Raw genomic sequence first — 19,703 nt, forward strand, 5'->3', positions numbered from 1 at the left:
TATCCCCCAACTCAGTTGATACCACAGACATCTACAATATATTATTCCTTCTACAAAGCTGTGTCCGCGGTGAATCAGGATGTCCATGACTCATAGGATACAAAACCTAACTGGATCAGTGAAGTATTCATCACACAATGAAAACTTCGAAAAGTGCTCTTACTGTTTTCTAATATGTCAAAGCAGGAAAATTCTATCATGTAGATTACAATGTATTTATGATTCTATTTCAATAAAGTGGGATACGCGGCTCATTAAAGAATATGTCAACCAAGAAGTTCATATTGCTGATGTGCGCCTGCTGTGCCATGTACGTGTATGAAAAAGTATCCTGTTCTCTTTGTATTGCTTCCTTTGTGTAAAATCCCTGGTGTTCCCGCTAGTCCCTTTGCTTTCCTATTAAAATCTGACCACACTAGGCATGTAAACACAGCGCCATCCGTTTTCTAGCTGTTCTGAGAACTCAGCCTGCTCTCCTCCAATGATCGGACTGGTGCTGACATGCCCCGACCCCCTCCTCCGCACAGCCATTCACTGGGAAGACCAGCGTGCTGCTGCTGCTCCTCCCCCAGCTATCTAAGATCCTTATGCAGCGAGAACAGAGGGAATGTGATCACTTATGAAAAAAGGGGGAAAAAGGTATTTATAATGTTTTTGCCTTCCATTTCTGTTTTAAATGGAATGGGTTGTTTTATAGGGTGGGGGTTTACATGCACTTTAAAGTGATCGTAAAGTTTCAAGGTTTTTTACCTTAATACATTCTATACAATAAGGTGAAAAGCCTTATTTTCTGCATCTGCCCCCCAACCTCCTCTTTTTTCTTACCTGAGCCCATCCATTCCAGCGATGTGCACGAGCCCAGCGGCTCCAGCCGCTGTCTCTGTACTCACTGGACAGATTAATATCAGCGGGAGCCAATGGCACCCACTGCTGTCAATCAAATTCAGTGACATGGGAGCAGGGGGCGGGGCTGAATCCCATTGTCTGTGTCAATGGACACAGCAGCGGGACTCAGGAGCGAGCCCGCACCCCCATTGAAAGCGCTTTCCGAGGTGGGGCACCTGATAAAGCGGAGGAGCTTGGAGCGTGCTGGAGGGGCACCCCAGGAGAGGAGGATCGGGGCTGCTCTGTGCAAAACCCCTGCACAGAGCAGGTAAGTATAACAAGTCTTTTATTTATTTTTATTTTTTAAAGTGAACCTTTACAAACCCTTTAAAGATGAAACTGCAGTCTGCTCACATAATTTGTAATAAAAACATCTTTGCCATTCTGAAGCTTTCCTCCAACCAGTTTGCATATTATTTTATATATACTGTAATTTTGTACTTGCCAAATATGCTGCAGAAATCTCCCTCCACTAAGTCTGGCTACATCCATTTTAACTGTGGGCAGCTGAAACTGCTGCCTGTTCACTTCCTGGATTTACACAGACACACAGAGACACACCTCCAAGCCCTGCAGCTCTCATTGGCCCTCTTATGACCCCCCCCCTTTTCCTGGCAAACTCTCTCGAGAGTGAGAGGGAGAGCTGTGCATGATGTCATAAACTCAGGCTTTTTACCAGACAAGGAAGTGGACTGTATAAGGCAGTTATATGCAATTAGCGGACCTCCAGGTGTTGCAGAACTACAAGTCCCATGAGGCATAGCAAGACTCTGACAGCCACAAGCATGACACCCAGAAGCAGAGGCCCGCTAATTGCATATCCCTGGTATAAGGCACTTATGGCAGAAAAAAAATGTTTTACTATCCAAAGTTAAAACAACAAGGGCAGAAGATTTAATAGATAGAAAGATGAAAAATGACTGAAGGTCCGCTTTAAGGGCTAGTTTACACTATTCAAATTGAATAGGCCGCTGTGCCTGCATTTCCCCCCAAAAAAGGTGCATGCACATTTCAAAAACAAGGCCGCAGGGAAATCACATGGTCTCGCATGTGACTTCCCTGTGGTTCTCGCAAACGTGCTTCGTGCTGAGATGTGTGGGGGTCATATTCAGAATGAATGGCGTCTCCTAAGAGTAGCGGGTGGTTGATGGAACGCACAGTGTGGGATAGTGTAAACCAAGCCTCAGATACAACTTTCTAGACTGGGAATGTAAAAATGCAGCTCCCTGCTTAAGGCTTTGTTCACCCTTTTGCGTGTGGCTACAAGTGCGTGAATCACAGCGATTCCCACACCTGCAACCACCCACAGTGAAAACGCACTACTCTGTGGAAACGCACAGGGTTTTACGCATGTAAAATCGCAGTGAAAAAGACCATGCAATTTCCCTGTGGCTTGATTTTTAAAAAGGTGCATGCAATTTTTTATTTTGCAGAGCAGCCCATTCATTTGAATGGGCTGCCGAAACCACGCACATGCGGCCTGCAAAAACGCATCGGTGTAAACCTAACGTTGAACACCAATATAATAGGTGAGTTGCAATGCTTTTCTCCCTAATTTACAAAAATCTCATAATTATATATGCAAAGTACAGACAGTCCCCAAGTTATGAACACCCGAGTTACAAATGACTCCTACTTACGAACGGCCTCAAATGCTGTCCACTTGTGCTCCATGCGGGTCCTGGATACCTTTCGAGTACTTCCGAGCACTTCTGAACACATCCCACACTGCTGTACTACACCCTAGATAACATAACAAGCGCCCGGAACATCCCACATCCATGCACAGGCGGCAGTTACACTTACAAACAGTGTTCCGACTGGAAGTTACACTTACAAACACAGTGTTCCGACTGGAAGTTACACTTACAAACACAGTGTTCCGACCGGAAGTTACACTTACAAACACAGTGTTCCGACCGGAAGTTACACTTACAAACACAGTGTTCCGACCGGAAGTTACACTTACAAACACAGTGTTCCGACTGGAAGTTACACTTACAAACACAGTGTTCCGACCGGAAGTTACACTTACAAACACAGTGTTCCGACCGGAAGTTACACTTACAAACACAGTGTTCCGACTGGAAGTTACACTTACAAACACAGTGTTCCGACCGGAAGTTACACTAACAAACACAGTGTTCCGACCGGAAGTTACACTTACAAACACAGTGTTCCGACTGGAAGTTACACTTACAAACACAGTGTTCCGACCGGAAGTTACACTTACAAATGCAGTGTTGCGACTTACGAACAAACCTATAGTCCCTATTGTGTTCGTAACTCAGGGACTGCCTGTAGACCCAAAGAAAAAATAGTTGGAATACATTTCCATACCTCCCAACATTTTGACATGGCAATGAGGGACACCTACTGGCAAATGTATGTAGGCATAGGACACGCCCCTGCCACACCCCCTTAAAGGAGAATTAACCCCAAAAAAAGGTTAATTAAATCCACAAGTGCTTTTTTTACCACTACTATTCCTTTATATTGGCTTTTAAAATGTACAAGTTCAGCAATTTAGAAATTGGATGAAAGGTTTAGCACTGAGAAACACTTTTTGAAAGATAAAAAATGCATTTTATATAAAACTATATAGATCAGACCAAAATGAGGGACAAATGAGGGGGAATGAAGGACAGAGGGACATTGCTACAAATCAGGGACAGTCCCTCGAAATCAGGGACAGTTGGGAGATATGAATTTCTATGGATATTGTAAGAAATGAAGGCTGACAGTACACTATCCCATTTGTTTCATATCTGTGTTTATCTCTGCACAAACTCTGTCCCCATGGAGTGATAGAAGAGCAAATGGTGACCCTTAAACTCCCCCCGAGGGGTGGCACCAAATCCTTAGTAATTAGATTTTAATGAAGGATACATGTACGACTATTGAGGAGACCAAGTTTATCCTGGAGGCATACATCTACATAGATACAATAAAGGCACTGTATTACATTTATGCAACCACTTGTTTTCTCTTGACAAATTGAATCTAACGAACAGTCAGGGCCTTAGCAGGCTTAATAGTCGCTGTCCTTTCCTGGGGCCTTAAATCTGTCCCAGTGCAACAGTTTCCCTAACTAAATGCCCGCTCCTGTGGCCAGTCACATTACGTTTAATTAATAGCTCAGCCCTGGCACCCTAAGAGCATTAATGGGATGAGGCTTTGGGGAGATCTGTTCACATATAAAATGGAAAATGTCCTTATCTAAATAATAAAGGAAAAATGAATGCTGTTTAAATGAGACATAAATATAAGACGCACATTAAACATACAGGTAGAACAGACAAATGGAATATTTATATCTTTTTGATTACATTAGTAACAAGAAGAATGAGCTACTTAAGGAGGTGAGATGGGCTTTGTCACTCGCTGTGTCCTTTTACAAGAGTGCCATCTGTTGGTCATTTTATATAACTAATTCTGCATGAAGGTTTGCACTACTAAACTGAATTCAAAATGATTTGTAAACTGTGTGACAGTGTATCCCTGCAAATACTTTGTTTAGTCCAAATGCTTAAAATAGGCTAAATTAAAGTGACACTAAATGATATCCTTAGTCTCCAAAAATAATCTATACGCATAGACTCATTAATAGTCCCTGTAATCTATTTTTCATGAAATCCTTTCTTGCTGTGTTTTTTTGTCTCCTTCTTGAGCTCTCAAACCTCTCCTTTTCCCCACTCACTTACGTTTGTTTAATTGGTGCTGCCATTGCTGGGTAATCAGAAATGGAAAATGATGAGTTTTGGCACTTTTTACATATAATTTATGGCACTTTTGCGGAAAGTAATCAGCTACTTTGAACAGAAATGGTGCAGTGCTGGAAATATATTTATATATACAGTGGAGATGGAAAGTATTCAGACCCCCTTAAATTTTTCACTCTTTGTTATATTGCAGCCATTTGCTAAAATCATTTAAGTTTATTTTTTTCCTCATTAATGTACACACAGCACCCCATATTGACAGAAAAACACAGAATTGTTGACTTTTTTTTCAGATTTATTAAAAAAGAAAACTGAAATATCACATGGTCCTAAGTATTCAGACCCTTTGCTCAGTATTTAGTAGAAGCACCCTTTTGATCTAATACAGCCATGAGTCTTTTTGGGAAAGATGCAACAAGTTTTTCACACCTGGATTTGGGGATCCTCTGTCATTCCTCCTTGCAGATCCTCTCCAGTTCTGTCAGGTTGGATGGTAAATGAAGGTGGTAACCTCATGATTCTCATTTGCTCTGACATGCACTGTGAGCTGTAAGGTTTTATATAGACAGGTGTGTGGCTTTCCTAATCAAGTCCAATCAGTATAATCAAACACAGCTGGACTCAAACGAAGGTGTAGAACCATCTCAAGGATGATCAGAAGAAATGGACAGCACCTGAGTTAAATATATGAGTGTCACAGCAAAGGGTCTGAATACTTAGGACCATGTGATATTTCAGTTTTTCTTTTTTAATAAATCTGCAAAAATGTCAACAATTCTGTGTTTTTCTGTCAATATGGGGTGCTGTGTGTACATTAATGAGGAGAAAAAATTAACTTAAATGATTTCAGCAAATGGCTGCAATATAACAAAGAGTGAAAAATTTAAGGGGGTCTGAATACTTTCCATCCCCACTGTATATACACATATAAAGAAATAAAAGTAGGTGACTATAAAAATAAACCTAAAATGTATGTATAACAAATACTGTATATAATCAATACATTTCAACCATAAAAAGAGATAAAATATAAATGTATCTTAAAGTGTTCCTAAACCCAGGACTCTGCATTCACTATATCTGGTCATACACAGAACATGGGAATGCAGTTATTTTAGTAAATATAAACTGCTAAATACCTTTTCTCATCAGCAGTATATAGCAGTCTTGTGATTTCTATCAGTGTCACTGGTTAAAGCTTGTAGGAGGAGTTTTCATTCTCCTCTGACCATCCAGTGAGGCTGCATGACCCCTGACCCTCTGTCTGGACAGTGCTGATTGACCCTGTGTTGATCACATGCACCCTGCCCTCCCGGCCCCCCCCCAAAAAAAACCCAAAAAACTCTAGCAATACACACCAAACTGAGCATGTGCAGAGTGCCCCCAAGGCGCTGTACTATCAGGAGATGGTTTTGGGACAGTACAAGAAGGGGAGGATCAGAGAAGACAGGATCAAACAGCCTTTTTACACAATGAAGAGAATTACCTCTTAGGTTCCACCGTGATTATAACAAGCATGCTTTACTGCATATACAGACTGATTTTACTGTTGTGGGTTTAGTAACATTTTAATTTCATACCACCAATCAATAACACTAGGGAAACTCCATGAAAATTGCTCCAAATGTCCCAATAATTGCTTAAAAAAATTGCCACAACAGTTCCTTTTGCTACACTCCTCCAGTCTCTTTAGTGATGTATAGCAGTGGTCGCCAACCTTTCAGACCTCACAGACCACTAAACTCACATTTTTGAATCCTGCAGACTACTAACATGAATTTTACATGCCTTATACACACAGTGCACCGGCTCTCTGCCCCCTTCTGCCTGCATCATGTTGCTGCTTTACACAGACTCATCATTGGATCTCATCTCCTTATCCAGCCATGTGCTCAAGCTCCACGCTCCCTCCTACAGTCTGTGATCAGTGCTGCCATTGGAAGTCCCCTACTTCTTCAGCTCCTGCTCTCTGCAATACTCCCGGCACCTCCCTCTGAGTTCACTGGAGCCGATACTACAGAGGAGGCATCAGGTATCAATGCACGCTGACTGTTTGCTGCCCCCCCTAAAAAAAAATTACCATCAGCCACCACTGGTTCCTACATACAGTGGGACCATGGAGAATGAACATAAACACCCTCTAACAGGAAGTTAGCCGCGATCGAGGCCGCACCGTGTTTCTAGGACATGGCAGCCGCGGCTCTTTAACCAGGTGATCGGCTGTGTGCAATCACAGTGAACACGGCAATGCCACTGCCAGCAATCAGTGCCAACCAGTGCCCACAATTGGCACCAATCTGTGCCTACAAGTGCAAGTGCCAGCAATCAGTGCCCACAAGTGCCAGCAATCAGTGGCCATCAGTGATGCCAGTCAGTGCTGGCTATCAGTGCTGCCCATCAGTGCCCATCACTGCTGCCCATCAATGCTCATCACTGCTGCCCATCAATACCCATCAGTGCCCATCAGTGCCGCCCATCAGTTTTGCCTATCCGTGCCGCCTATCAGTGCCCACCGGTGCCACCTATCTGTGCCCAATGGCCGTCAGTGCCACCCATCAGTGCCGCCTATCAGTGCTCATCAGTGCCATATATCAGTGCAACCTATAAGTGCCCATAAATGCGACATATTCGTGCCTCCTCATCAGTGTCACCTAATCAGTGCCCATGATTGCCGCCTCATCAGTGCCCATCAGTGCAGCCTATCAGTGCCCATCAGTGAAAGAGAAAAATTACTTATTTATAAAATTTACTGACAGAAACGAAGAAAAACTTTTTTTTTTCCAAAATTTTTTTTTTTTTTTTTTAGAGAAAAATAAAAAACCCAGGAATGATTAAATACCACCAAAAGAAAGCTCTATTTGTGTGAAGAAAATGATAAAAAATTTCACATGGTTACAGTGTAGTGTAGTTCACAGTGTTACAATGCGCAATTGTCATTCAAAGTGTGACAGCGCTGAAAGCTGAAAGATGGCTTGGGCAGGAAGAGGTTGTAATTGAGGTGTTTAAAGAACTCCGGGGGGAAAAAAATTGTTAACTGTTCGTTTTATCCAGGGGCACACAGAAAGGCTATACTTACCCAATGCTTCGATCCCCTGGAAGACAGCTCTCCCCCATGTCCAGCGGTGGACTGTTCTTGCCCTCCTTTCATCCACAGCTGGTATATGGGTGTGATGATGTTAGGAACAGTCCATGCCCCAGACCACTAGCATGTAGGGGGGCAGGAGCAAGAGGAACCAGTCTTGAGCTCAGGGATCGGCGGATTAGGTAAATACTGTAATCAAGTGTGTTGTATGCAAATGCACTGACACAAAACACATTTATAAAAGGAGAGAGCATACTGAGAAAACAGATGACCTTATGAGTTTCTGCTTCTCCTTCAGTGACCAATCCAATGACTGGATAGAAGAGGACATCTTCTATCCCTTCTATAGTCATCTGTGTATTTAGATGGTAACCTGGAAATCAGCTTTAACCACTTGCCGACCGCCGCACGCCAATATATGTCGAGACAATGGCAGCGGTGGGCAAAAAGGGCATACCTGTACGTCTCCTTTAAGAGTCGGGGATAGCAGACACACGTGCGCCGCCGCGTACAGCGTGACTGTGCCCGCGGGACTGGCGGATTCGAAGTCTGCTAGTCTCCCAGCGATCATGTCATGGAGCCTCAGAACGGGGAAGTGTCTATGCATAGGTGTGCACAGCCTATTTCATTAGGGTGTGCACCCCAAAGCTCAAACACATATGTGTGTGCATGTGTATTCAGTATGTACTGCTGGTGTCAGTAGAGCAGTGGACGATGTCAGTAGGGCAGAGTTTGATGTCAGTGGGGCAGTGGACAATGTCAGTGGTTTTTATTTTTACTTTTTTATTTTTTATTATTTTTTTAGAATTTTTTTTTTTTTTTATTATTATTTACAATTTTATTTTTTTAATTAGTTTTTTCCATTTTTTTTTTTAGGAGCCCCATTGGGGGGCTTTGGTGAAATATCACGGATCTAAACAGGGGGCATCTGCAGCACACAAGGTAATTAGGGTGTGCCCAGGCACACCTGGCACACCCTGTGCGCACGCCTATGTGTCTATGTAATACAAGGCATTTCCCTGTTCTGGCTTGTGTCATGACAGAGATTACCGCTCCCTGTCATCTTGAAGCCCACCCCCCCCCACAGTTAGAATCACTCCCTAAGACACACTTAACCCCTTCATCGCCCCTTGTGGTTAACCCCTTCGCTGCCAGTGTCATTTACACAGTAATCAGTGCATTTTTATAGCACTGATCGCTGTATAAATGACAATGGTCCCAAAATAGTGTCAAAACTGTCCGATGTGTCCACCATAATGTCGCAGTCCCGATAAAAATCGCAGATCGCCGCCATTACTAATAAAAAAAAAAAATTTAAATAAAAATGCCATAAAACTATCCTCTATTTTGTAGACGCTATAACTTTTGTGCAAACCAATCAATATATGCTTATTGCGATTTTTTTTTTACCAAAAATATGTAGAAGAATACATATCGGCCTAAACTGGAGAAAAAAATAGTTTTTTTTATATATATTTTTGGGGGATATTTATCATAGCAAAAAGTAAAAATAATGAATTTTTTTCAAAATTGTCGCTTTTTTTTGTTTATAGTGCAAAAAATAAAAACCGCAGAGGTGATCAAATACCACCAAAAGAAAGCTCTATTTTTGGGAAAAAGAGGATGTCAATTTTTTTTGGGTGCAATGTCGCACGACCGTACAATTGTCAGTTAAAGCGACGCAGTGCCGAATCGCAAAAAGTGCTCTGGTCAGGAAGGGGGTAAAATCTTCCGGGCTGAAGCGATTAAGTTACCTGACAAAGAGTGGCAGTTTGGGGTGTATTTATTAAACAAATCGCAGAGCTAGTTGTCCTGCAAAACAGATCATACATTCCTTTTTTTGTGAGTGTTGGAAAAATCGAATGTTACTAGGCTATTTTCTCTCTAGGACGTTCTTCACAAGAACACCATGAATCAAGAAAATACTGCTTTATGACCTCTAGATGGAGTGGATGAAAGGAAGATAGATGATAGTAGGAAATAAACTTGTTTACTGTGAGCATCAGTTGCATCCATTGCCCATAATGCAGTATTTTCCAGATTCATGCTATGCTTATGATATAATAACATCCAACCTGGGCAGAAACTAGCTTTGTAACATTCGTTTTTGGTGACATTCCTACACAATGAATGTACATGCAGTTTTCCAGTATGTATCAATTTTCCATTTTTTTTTTATAGACCCCTTAACTCCAAACCTCACATTGATTGATAGCTAATATGGTACAATACTCAACTACTGCTAAAACAATTACTGAAATATAGTGAAGTGCATTTTAGATTGTATTCCAAGATCCTAATTGAAGTGGCATGGTTACATTAACTGCTGATCACGTCTAAGTAATCTGCATTGTAACTAGGTACACAGTATGGTGACAGAATACAAAAATGGAAATCCAAATTGTTTTTATGCCTTAATTTGAAGACTATTGTTCCATTCCAGCATAATGCCAACCTTGTTTCTTTATTATTAGAACTTAAAAGTACAAGGTTGTCAGGAGTGTACCAAGGCAAGGTCTTTTCCAGATTCAGCATGAAGTGTGCGCAAAGGAATGATGATCTACCATGCTGCGCCTACAGTCCTGTCCTCCTGAGCTTCCAGAGGTGTACTGGTCTACATATAAGGGTGATCAAAAGTCAAGTATATGGATGTGTGTGGGGACCACTGCTGCTTTGCCAAAGATGGAGGGTAGTATGAATGCTATTACATTATATATATATATATTTATATACATACACTATATTACCAAAAGTATTGGGGCGCCTGCCTTTACACGCACATGAACTTTAATGGCATCCCAGTCTTAGTCCATAGGGTTCAATGTTGAGTTGGCCCACCCTTTGCAGCTATAACAGCCTCAGCTCTTCTGGAAAGGCTGTCAACAAGGTTTAGGAGTGTGTCTATGGGAATTTTTGACCATTCTTCCAGAAAATGCATTTGTGAGGTCAGGCACTGATGTTGGACGGGAAGGCCTGGCTCGCAGTGTCTACTCTAATTCATTCCAAAGGTGTTCTATCGGGTTAAGGTCAGGAGTCTGTGCAGGCCAGTCAAGTTCCTCCACCCCAAACTCACTCATCAATGTATTTATGGACCTTGCTTTGTGCACTGGTCTAAATCATTTGGTGGAAGGGGGATTATAGTATGGGGTTGTTTTTCAGGGGTTGGCCTTGGCCCCTTGGTTCCAGTGAAGGGAACTCTTAAGACGTCAGCTCCCAACTTTATGGGAACAGTTTGGGGATGGCCCCTTCCTGTTCCAACATGACTGCACACCAGTGCACAAACCAAGGTCCATAAAGATATGGATGAGCGAGTTTGGGGTGGAGGAGCTTGACTGGCCTGCCCAGAGTCCTGACCTCAACCCAATAGAACACCTTTGGGATGAATTAGAGCGGAAACTGCGAGCCAGGCCTTCTCGTCCACATCAGTGCCTGACCTCACAAATGCGCTTCTGGAAGATTGGTCAAACATTCCCAAAGACACACTCCTAAACCTTCTGGACAGCCTTCCCAGAAGAGTTGAACCTGTTATAGCTGCAAAAGGTTTGCCAACTCATTATTGAACCCTACGGACTAAGACTGGGATGCCATTAAAGTTCATGTGCATGTAAAGGCAGGTGTCCCAATACTTTTGGTAATATAGTATATATATATATATATATATATATATATATTACATATATAGCTTTTCTGGGTTAAAGATGGCTGCCAAAAACTCATGAGAGAGCCATGTCTAATCAGATACAGACTCCTCCAAGATGGCTAGTCTTGGAGGAAGTCAGTCCTATCCAGAGCCTGAGGTATGCAGCGATCATGTCATCACTGTGTTTACTTTTGTCAGCCAACCAGGAAGTGAGTGCATTATCTGTGGATTGCCTCCTAATTCTCTGTATTGTCACCCACTCAAGCATTATCATCACTCAGTGGGACAGCGGCAGGTGCATCCACATTACCTGCCTACATTTCCACCCCATGCTGGGTGTTCAGTGTGCCCCTCCACCTTTAAGAAGGGGTGGCTCCCCTTCAGTCCACCTGCTCTCACCTATCCATCAGAATGCATGTGCCTCCACTGTGGAGACACTTATAGGTTAGTGTTAGGTACCACAGATACCAGGGTGCTTTGACAAGGCTCTGTGGCTTACGCATGCATTTGCAAATGTGTGCAGACTAAACCCCTGCTTTTAACGCATACTGTTAGACAGGTTATTTGGTTGTCTGCAGGCTGGTGGTAAGTTAAGCTTGTTTTTTTTCCATGGATTTATCCATGGCCCTGTCTGTACCTGTTGTTAGCCCTCCAATGCTTCTTACTGTGATATCCAGCTATAGATTGAGCAAGTGGCATCTTTTTGTACATTTCCACCCCGCCTAAAGAATGATTCTCCTCGACATGAGAATCAGGGAGCTGTTTATCCTCATCAGGAGGGTCAAGTCTTTCTAGGCCTGGTATTTCTGTTGCAGTGGAGCTCAATTGGGTTTCCTTCACCAAGGTTAAGGCCTCTCCCAAGGAAAGAGGGAAAAGATACTACTCTGACAGTGTCTTGGTCACAGAGGACATTTCTCCTGAACCCAGGTAAGTGGTTATCTCTGTAGTTGGTGAAGAGTCAACATCCTCAGCAAGTCAGAGAGAGTCCATTTGGAATGCACACAATCGCAGGAAGTTCCTATGCCACTGCTTCTGAGGTTGAATTTGACCTTATACTGGGCGATTTATTTTGATCATACACTGGTCATCTGGGTTATGGTTGCTGTCCAACTCATTAGGGCACATATGTCAACCACAAGGCTGAAACCGCCCCGCCAGGCCTTGTCATGTGGCCCTCACACCCTGTTTTGCAGCCGGAAAGTGGCAAAACTCCATTCTGCTACTTCCAGCTTTCACCCCCCACTCCCCGCTGCCACTTGTAAACACAGCAGCCTTTGCTCTCAGTTGCTCCCAGAACTAACAGATTCCTGCATATACCCATGGCAGGGCACAGCGGGGACAGATCTTCCAAATTTGAGAGAGAACATTCTCCCTGAAAGGCGAGGCAGAGCCACCTACACAGGGAAATACTAGAGTCGGGCAAGGTAGGCGAGAGAAATGCGAGGAAGCTTGAGGGAGGGTGGGGGTTGCAATTGCACATAACTACACGTAACACATACCTGAACCTTGCACTCTGTATTTAGTGCACCACCAAACCCTGAACTCTGTACATAGCGCACCCCTGAACTGTGGACTTTGTGCATAAGGCATCACAAAAATTTCACTCTGTACATAGCACGCCCTGAACCCCACAGTTAGTACATAATGCAATACTGTACTCTGTACGTAGCGCACTCCTGAACTCTGCACTCTGCACATAGCGTAATCCTGAACTCTGCACTCTGTACCTAATGCACTCCTGAACCCTGTACTCTGTACGTAGCGCACCCTAGATACAACCGGTCCTTTGAGGACAACCATACTGCTGATGTGGCTCGCCATGAAATTGAGTTTGACACCCCTGCATTAGGGGCTTGATTCCCATTTGACCTCAAGCCTGCTGCTTTGTGTATGCTTGGAATTGTGCACCAAGACTCTGTCTCCAGGCTGCTATGGCAGAAGCTTGATTTTTACCTTCTTCTGCCAAGTTCTGATGTTACTTCATCACACATTGTGTGGCTTGTATCAAACGATGCCAATGAGTTTGGACACACTTATTAGGGGTCCATGTAATTACATGTCCAGGCATACCTCCTACGTGTTAATGAATATAAATATTGGAACAACAGAGCCATGGTGCTGGCATTTTCAGAAAGAAAAGTCAGTAGTGGAAACTAGGGATGCACCGTTACTGATACTAGTATCAGTGCCGATGCCGAGCATTTGCATAAGTAATTGTACTCGTGCAAATGCTCCAATGCCTAACCTGATACCTGGGCAGTCGGGGATGATTGGTCCGGTGGTGGTGGTGGTGGGGGGGTTACAAGCACCAGTCTCCCTGTATAGGTTTCAATAAACCAGCTGACAAGCACTTCTCCTCCTCTCCCTCCCTTGGCTTTTTTCAGTTGCTTTATTGAAATCTATACAGGGAGATCGGTGCTTGTAACTGCCCCCACTGCCACCCCAATCTCCCCGGACTGTCCCCTGTGTCCTACTCTGGTCCCCCTCTATGTCCTCTTCCGTTACCTCCTCCGGTCCCCCTCCGTGTCCTCCTCTGTGTCCCCTTTCCCATCCTCCTCTTTGCTCCTAAAGTCCCCCTCAATGATCTCTTCCAGGTTCCCCTTTGTGCTCCTCCGCCCCCTCTGCCCCAGATCTGTCAGGAAGGAGAGCGAAGGAAGGAGCCGGTATATATGTCATTTACCGGCTCCTTCCTTTTCTGAATGCACAGTGATCAGTGACTCTGTCCATTCATAACTGACCATCGTAAACTGTGTTCACGATGCTTCAATTTACAAATGAACAGGAGCCTCTGTCCATTCTGATGATGCAGAGAAAGGGACTGGGGAATCTGTATCCTCGGTCCCTTTCCCTGATTCAAAGGGGAGATGTCAGGTGTGTGTTTAGACCCCTGATATCTCACCAAGTAATAAATAAATATTTAAAAGTAAAATTGTAAAAATAATAAAAAATAAAATTAAAAAAACACTGACACCCCCCCCCCCCCCAAAAAGAAAGCATTTAAAAATAATAACAAAAAATATATACATTGTAAAAAATATAAAACATTTGTAAAAAAATAAAAAAATAAAAAACGAATGGCACAGTCCACGTCTCATCAGTGCCACCCATCAGTGCTGCATATTAGTGCCACTGTCACAAGACATTAAAATAAAAGTATCAGTAATCGGTATCAGCGAGCACTTGAAAAAAAGTGTCAGTACTTGTACTCAGTCTTAAAGCGGAGTCCTGCTCACCCCTCCAAAAATTAAAAGTCAGAAGCTACACATATTGTAGCTGCTGACTTTTAATATTAGGACACTTACCTGTCTTGGAATCCAACGATGTCGGCTGTTTCCATCAGCTGTTGGGTGCTGCCGCCGCCATTACCGGTAAGGGAACCCAGCAGTGAAGCCTTGCAGTTACTGAGCATACGCGAAACGCATTGCCCTCCCTTACTGGTCCAGCAGCAAGGGAAGGAGGAGGGAGCTGGACTTCTGACGTACCTCGCCGCCAGGTAACCGTTCCCCCCTCCCAGTCCGAAAGGTGCCAAATGTGGCACAGGAGGGGGGGGAGGCAGAATAGAGGAAGTTCTACTTTTGGGTGGAACTCCGCTTTAAACAAGTGGTATCGGTGCAACCCTAGTGGATGGAAACCTCTGTAAACATAAAAACAGATTAGAAATAGCTAATCAGACAATGGCAGCTTGATCCTTCTATTAAGCTTTTGCATCAGGTTTCTCAAACCTTTGCATGCCTACGCTATATATGATAATGACTAAGCCCCTCCCCTTCATGATATTGTCGAAAAGGGGAAGAGCATGGGTGACCTTAACTACTTGCTGACCGCCCACCGCAGATATACTACGGCAAGGCGGCTCGGCTGTGCAAACCAACGTACCCTTACGTCAGTCCGTGCATGTGATCGTGTGGGCGTGCACCCACTCGAGTATTTTATAGACAAAATAACTGTTGCGCAAACCAATCAATATACGCTTATTGGGATTTTTATTACCCAAAATATGTAGCATAATACATATTGGCCTAAACTGATGAATACATTTGTTTTTTTTACAATTTTTGGGGGGATATGTATTATAATAAAAAGTAAAACTTTTTTTTTTTTTTTTCAAAATTGTCGGTATTTTTTTGTTTGTAGCGCAAAAAATAAAAACCGCAGAGGTGATAAAATACCAACAAAGCAAAGCTCTATTTGTGGGAAAAAAAAGGACATCAATTTTGTTTGGGTGCAACATCACATGATCGCGCAATTGTCAATTAAATTGAAGCAAAGTGCAGTATCGCAATAAATTGCCTGGTCATTAAGGGGATAAATCCTTCCATGGCTGGAAAAGTGGTTAAAATTATGCCCCCCCTGAAAAAAGTTCTGCGGACGCCCATGTGTCCAGTTGTATTCAACACCAAATTTACAAGAAGATGACCATAACATCCAAACATTAGAAAGGAGGTTTGACCTGTGGCCCCATGAATCATATAATTGTATGCCCACAAAACATTCCCCACATACCAAGGACAGAAATCGGAAGCCTAGTTATAGGGAAAGGTTCTAACGCTCACCCACTATACGACATCTATTGAGGAAGTGGAATAAGTGCAAGAGACACAACTGCCTCTTGTATCAACAAGTGGGAATACCTAGTGAATACCTAACATTTACCAGCTGGTATTCCCACAGTCATCCTCCCTAGGAGTTTTCCTGATTCTTGGAAAGATTCTACTGGAGAACTTTTTTAATTACCTACTTATGGACTTTCTTTCAGTGGCAGCGATCTCCGCAGGGCATCGTTATGTTCTACTGTTTCTCAACCACTTTTCAAAATTTGCTATCATGATGCCTACTATTAGACAAATAGAAAGCTGCTAGCACAGCCCAACTCCTCTGGAAACATGTGGTTCACTTGTACAGGCGTTTTTTGGTTCAAGGCCCTAACTTCGAATCCCTGATGTTCTCTGAACTGTGCCTTCTTAGTGGAAATTGGACGTTACATAGGACCCATGTGTACATCAGCCTGTCCGTCAGAAGCATGCTGTTCAGCCGATCAAATGCTGGTTTTCAACAATTCAGGAAAACCAGCATCCGATCAGCACTGGCAGCCAATGGCTGCAAGCGTTCACCAGTGTGTTCTGGGGGGGTGGCAGTCCTCCTGTCAGAACACAATAGTTAGTACAACAAGCTCCTCGCAAGGTTCTCAGTCTTTTTTTTTTTCATTCAGCCCACTAGGTTGAACCCCCCAACAAAAACCTAAAGTGTACATCAGGCTTAAGTTAGCTGTCATAACGTGAATAACACAAGTGTCTACTCACAAGGTAACAACCTTGTACTCCTCTAGCTGGTAATCAATGTTCCCTGCTGCAAATCTTTGACCATTCCCAAATAGGGGCAGTCTCACCTGTTTAAATAGAATGATCTATAGCAGTGGTACTCCTAAGGTCCTTTGGCAAATGCAAACATGTTCTAAAACTTATTGCTGAAATTGTGTCGATTGCTCTCTGGGGTAATCTCCTGCACAGCAGATTCCAGTAACAGCAGAACTAAGACTTTCCACGTTACACTATGGACAAAGTCCAGGCCACTACCCACCTGCATTTCACTTTTGTTGTTCTCTGTCTGGTTGAAGCGACAAGCATATAGAAATCTTTGTAACTAACACGCTAGTCATCTCACAGAGAATTTTTTGAGAAGAAGCTTCCTTTAAAGTGTTACTAAACCCACAGCGGTAACATCAGTCTGTGTATGCACAAAAGCATGCTTGTTATACTCACTGTGGAACCCAAGGGGTTAATCCTCTGTATTGTGTAAAAAAGGCTGTTTGATCCTGTATGCACAGAGCCTCCCCTCCCCGCACTGTCCCCCTGGACAAGCGTGGATAAGACTTACTGGAGTGGTAAGAGTTACTGGACAGGTCAGGCTGCACATCCTTAGTTTGGTGTGTAATGCTAGAGAGGTTTTTTTTTTTCTTGGGAGAGTGCATGTGATCAGCACAGGGCCAATCGGCACTGTCCAGACATGTCCAGACAGAGGGTCAGGAGCCCTGCAGCCTCATAGGACAGCCAGTGTAGTATGAAAACTCCTCCTACAAGCTTCACTAGGAACTGATAGAAATCACAAGACTGCTATATACCATTTATGATAAAAGGTACCTTATTTATCGGCGTATAACACGCACCCCAATTTAGGAGGGAATTTAAGAAAAAAAAAACTTTTAGGAGGGAAGTTGAAGGGAAAAAAACTTACATTTAAATGCCCATCATTGCAGCCTTCTCAGTGCAGCCTTGCCCCAGTGCAGCCTTGCCAGTGCAGCCATGTCAGTGCAGCCTTCCCCAGTGCAGCCTTGTCAGTGCAGCCATGTCAGTGCAGCCTTCCCCAGTGCAGCCTTGTCAGTGCAGCCATGTCAGTGCAGCCTTGTCAGTGCAGCCTTGTCAGTGCAGCCTTCCCCAGTGTCCATTGCAGCCTTGCCCCAGTGCAGCCTTGCCCCAGTGCAGCTTTGCCCTAGTCCAGCCTTGCCCCAGTCCAGCCTTGCCCCAGTCCAGCCTTGCCCCAGTCCAGCCTTGCAGCTCGCTGAGCTTCAAAATCGCCGAACGGGATTTTAAAATGGCGCTGTCAGCGCCGAAATACACAGAGCCGTTCCTCGGCTCTTCTCGGCGGCTCTCATTCACTTTCGGCTCCATTCGGGATGGGCGTGACGGTGAGCGGAGCTATCCGAATCTAGCCGAGTACACTTGGCTAGGTTCGGGCGGCGCTCGAGTGAAGCCGAAAGTGGCCGAGAAGAGCCGAGGACCGGCACTGTGTATTTCGGCGCCGGCGGCACCATTTTCAAATCGCGGTCGGTGATTTTTTAGATCTGACAGCGGGGGATCGCAGGGGATCGGCGTATAACACGCACCCGCAATTTTCCCCTGATTTTAAGGGGAAAAAAGTACGTGTTATACGCCGATAAATACGGTATTTAACTGTTTATATTTATTAAAATAATTGCATTTCTATGTTTTATGTACTGTGGGAGACCAGATATAGGGAATGCAGTGGCCTGGGTTTAGCAACACTTTAAATAGCTGTTCAAAATCTTGTTCCAAAAGAGCATCCATGCCTAATCCTGATGCACTCATCAGTCTGATCAAACACCTGAGTGGTCATCCAAGTGATCCCTACCACCGGAATGTGTGGATAATTGTCAGTATTTAGATTAAGCACCCCTTTCACACTGAGGTGCTTTTCAGACATTTTAGCACTAAAAATAGCACCTGTAAACCTCCAGAAAAGCGCCTTTCAAGCCACCCCAGTGTGAAAGCCTGAGTGCTTTCACACTGGGGTGGTGTGCTTGCAGGACAGGAAAAAAAGTCCTGCAAGCAGCATCTTTGGGGCAGTGTGGGATCCGTGTATACAGCGCTCCCAAAACACCCTGCCCATTGAAATGAATGGGCAGTGCTGCCGAAGCGCCTGCAAAGTGATTCAGTAGTGCTGCGACAAGGGTGCTATTAACCCTTTCTTAACCCTTTAACCCTTTCTTTGGCCCCTAGCACCGCCCCAATGTGAAAGGGGTCTTATGCCGCGTACACACGAGTGGAATTTTCGACAGAAAGAGTCCGATGGGAGCTTTTCATCGTATATTCCGACCGTGCGTATGCCCCATCTGACTTTTTCTGTCAAAAATTCAGACGGACTTAGATCGATATAGAGAAATAGAGAACATGTTCTATATTTTTCCGACGGAACAAATTACTTATAGAAAAACCGCTCGTCTGTATGCTGTTCCGACGCACCAAAAACGACGCATGCTCTGAAGCAAGTACGAGACGGTAGCTATTGGCTATTGAACTTCCGTTTTCTAGTCCCGTCGTATGTGTTGTACGTCACCGCGTTCTGGATGGCCAGAATTTGGTGTGACCATGTGTATGCAAGACAGCTTGAGCGGAATTCCGTCGGAACTCCGTCGTGAAAACCTTCAGAGTTTATTCTGATGGAAAAACTGGTCGTGTGTACAGGGCATAAGCGATCCAGAATTGAAATCTGCTCGTAATGCCTCTTATAACATACATAGTCTATCATAGTAACCTACCATGTATTTATCAAGCAGTTTAATGGCAGGCATTATTGAGACCTGGACCCCCTTTGCTCCTCAGTTTCTGGCATCATGTCCATGACGGCTATGCTAAAATGTATATGTGTGTCGGGCGGGGATCAACTGTGTTTCAATAATTTAAAGGGACCAGGTGAATCAACGTCTTTAAGGAATTTTCTTGATTAGGTAATTAATAGTAAACAGTACAACAATGCGGTCGTTATCCCAGAGTATAATTATGGACAGTACAGTCAAAGTTTCAAAGCAAGACTGCTCAATTGTGCAAAAACTTACATGTGGCAGTATGCTTGAGGATTG

This window comes from Aquarana catesbeiana, linkage group LG07 (genome assembly GCF_042186555.1).
Source record: "Aquarana catesbeiana isolate 2022-GZ linkage group LG07, ASM4218655v1, whole genome shotgun sequence".
Lineage (NCBI taxonomy): Eukaryota > Metazoa > Chordata > Amphibia > Anura > Ranidae > Aquarana > Aquarana catesbeiana.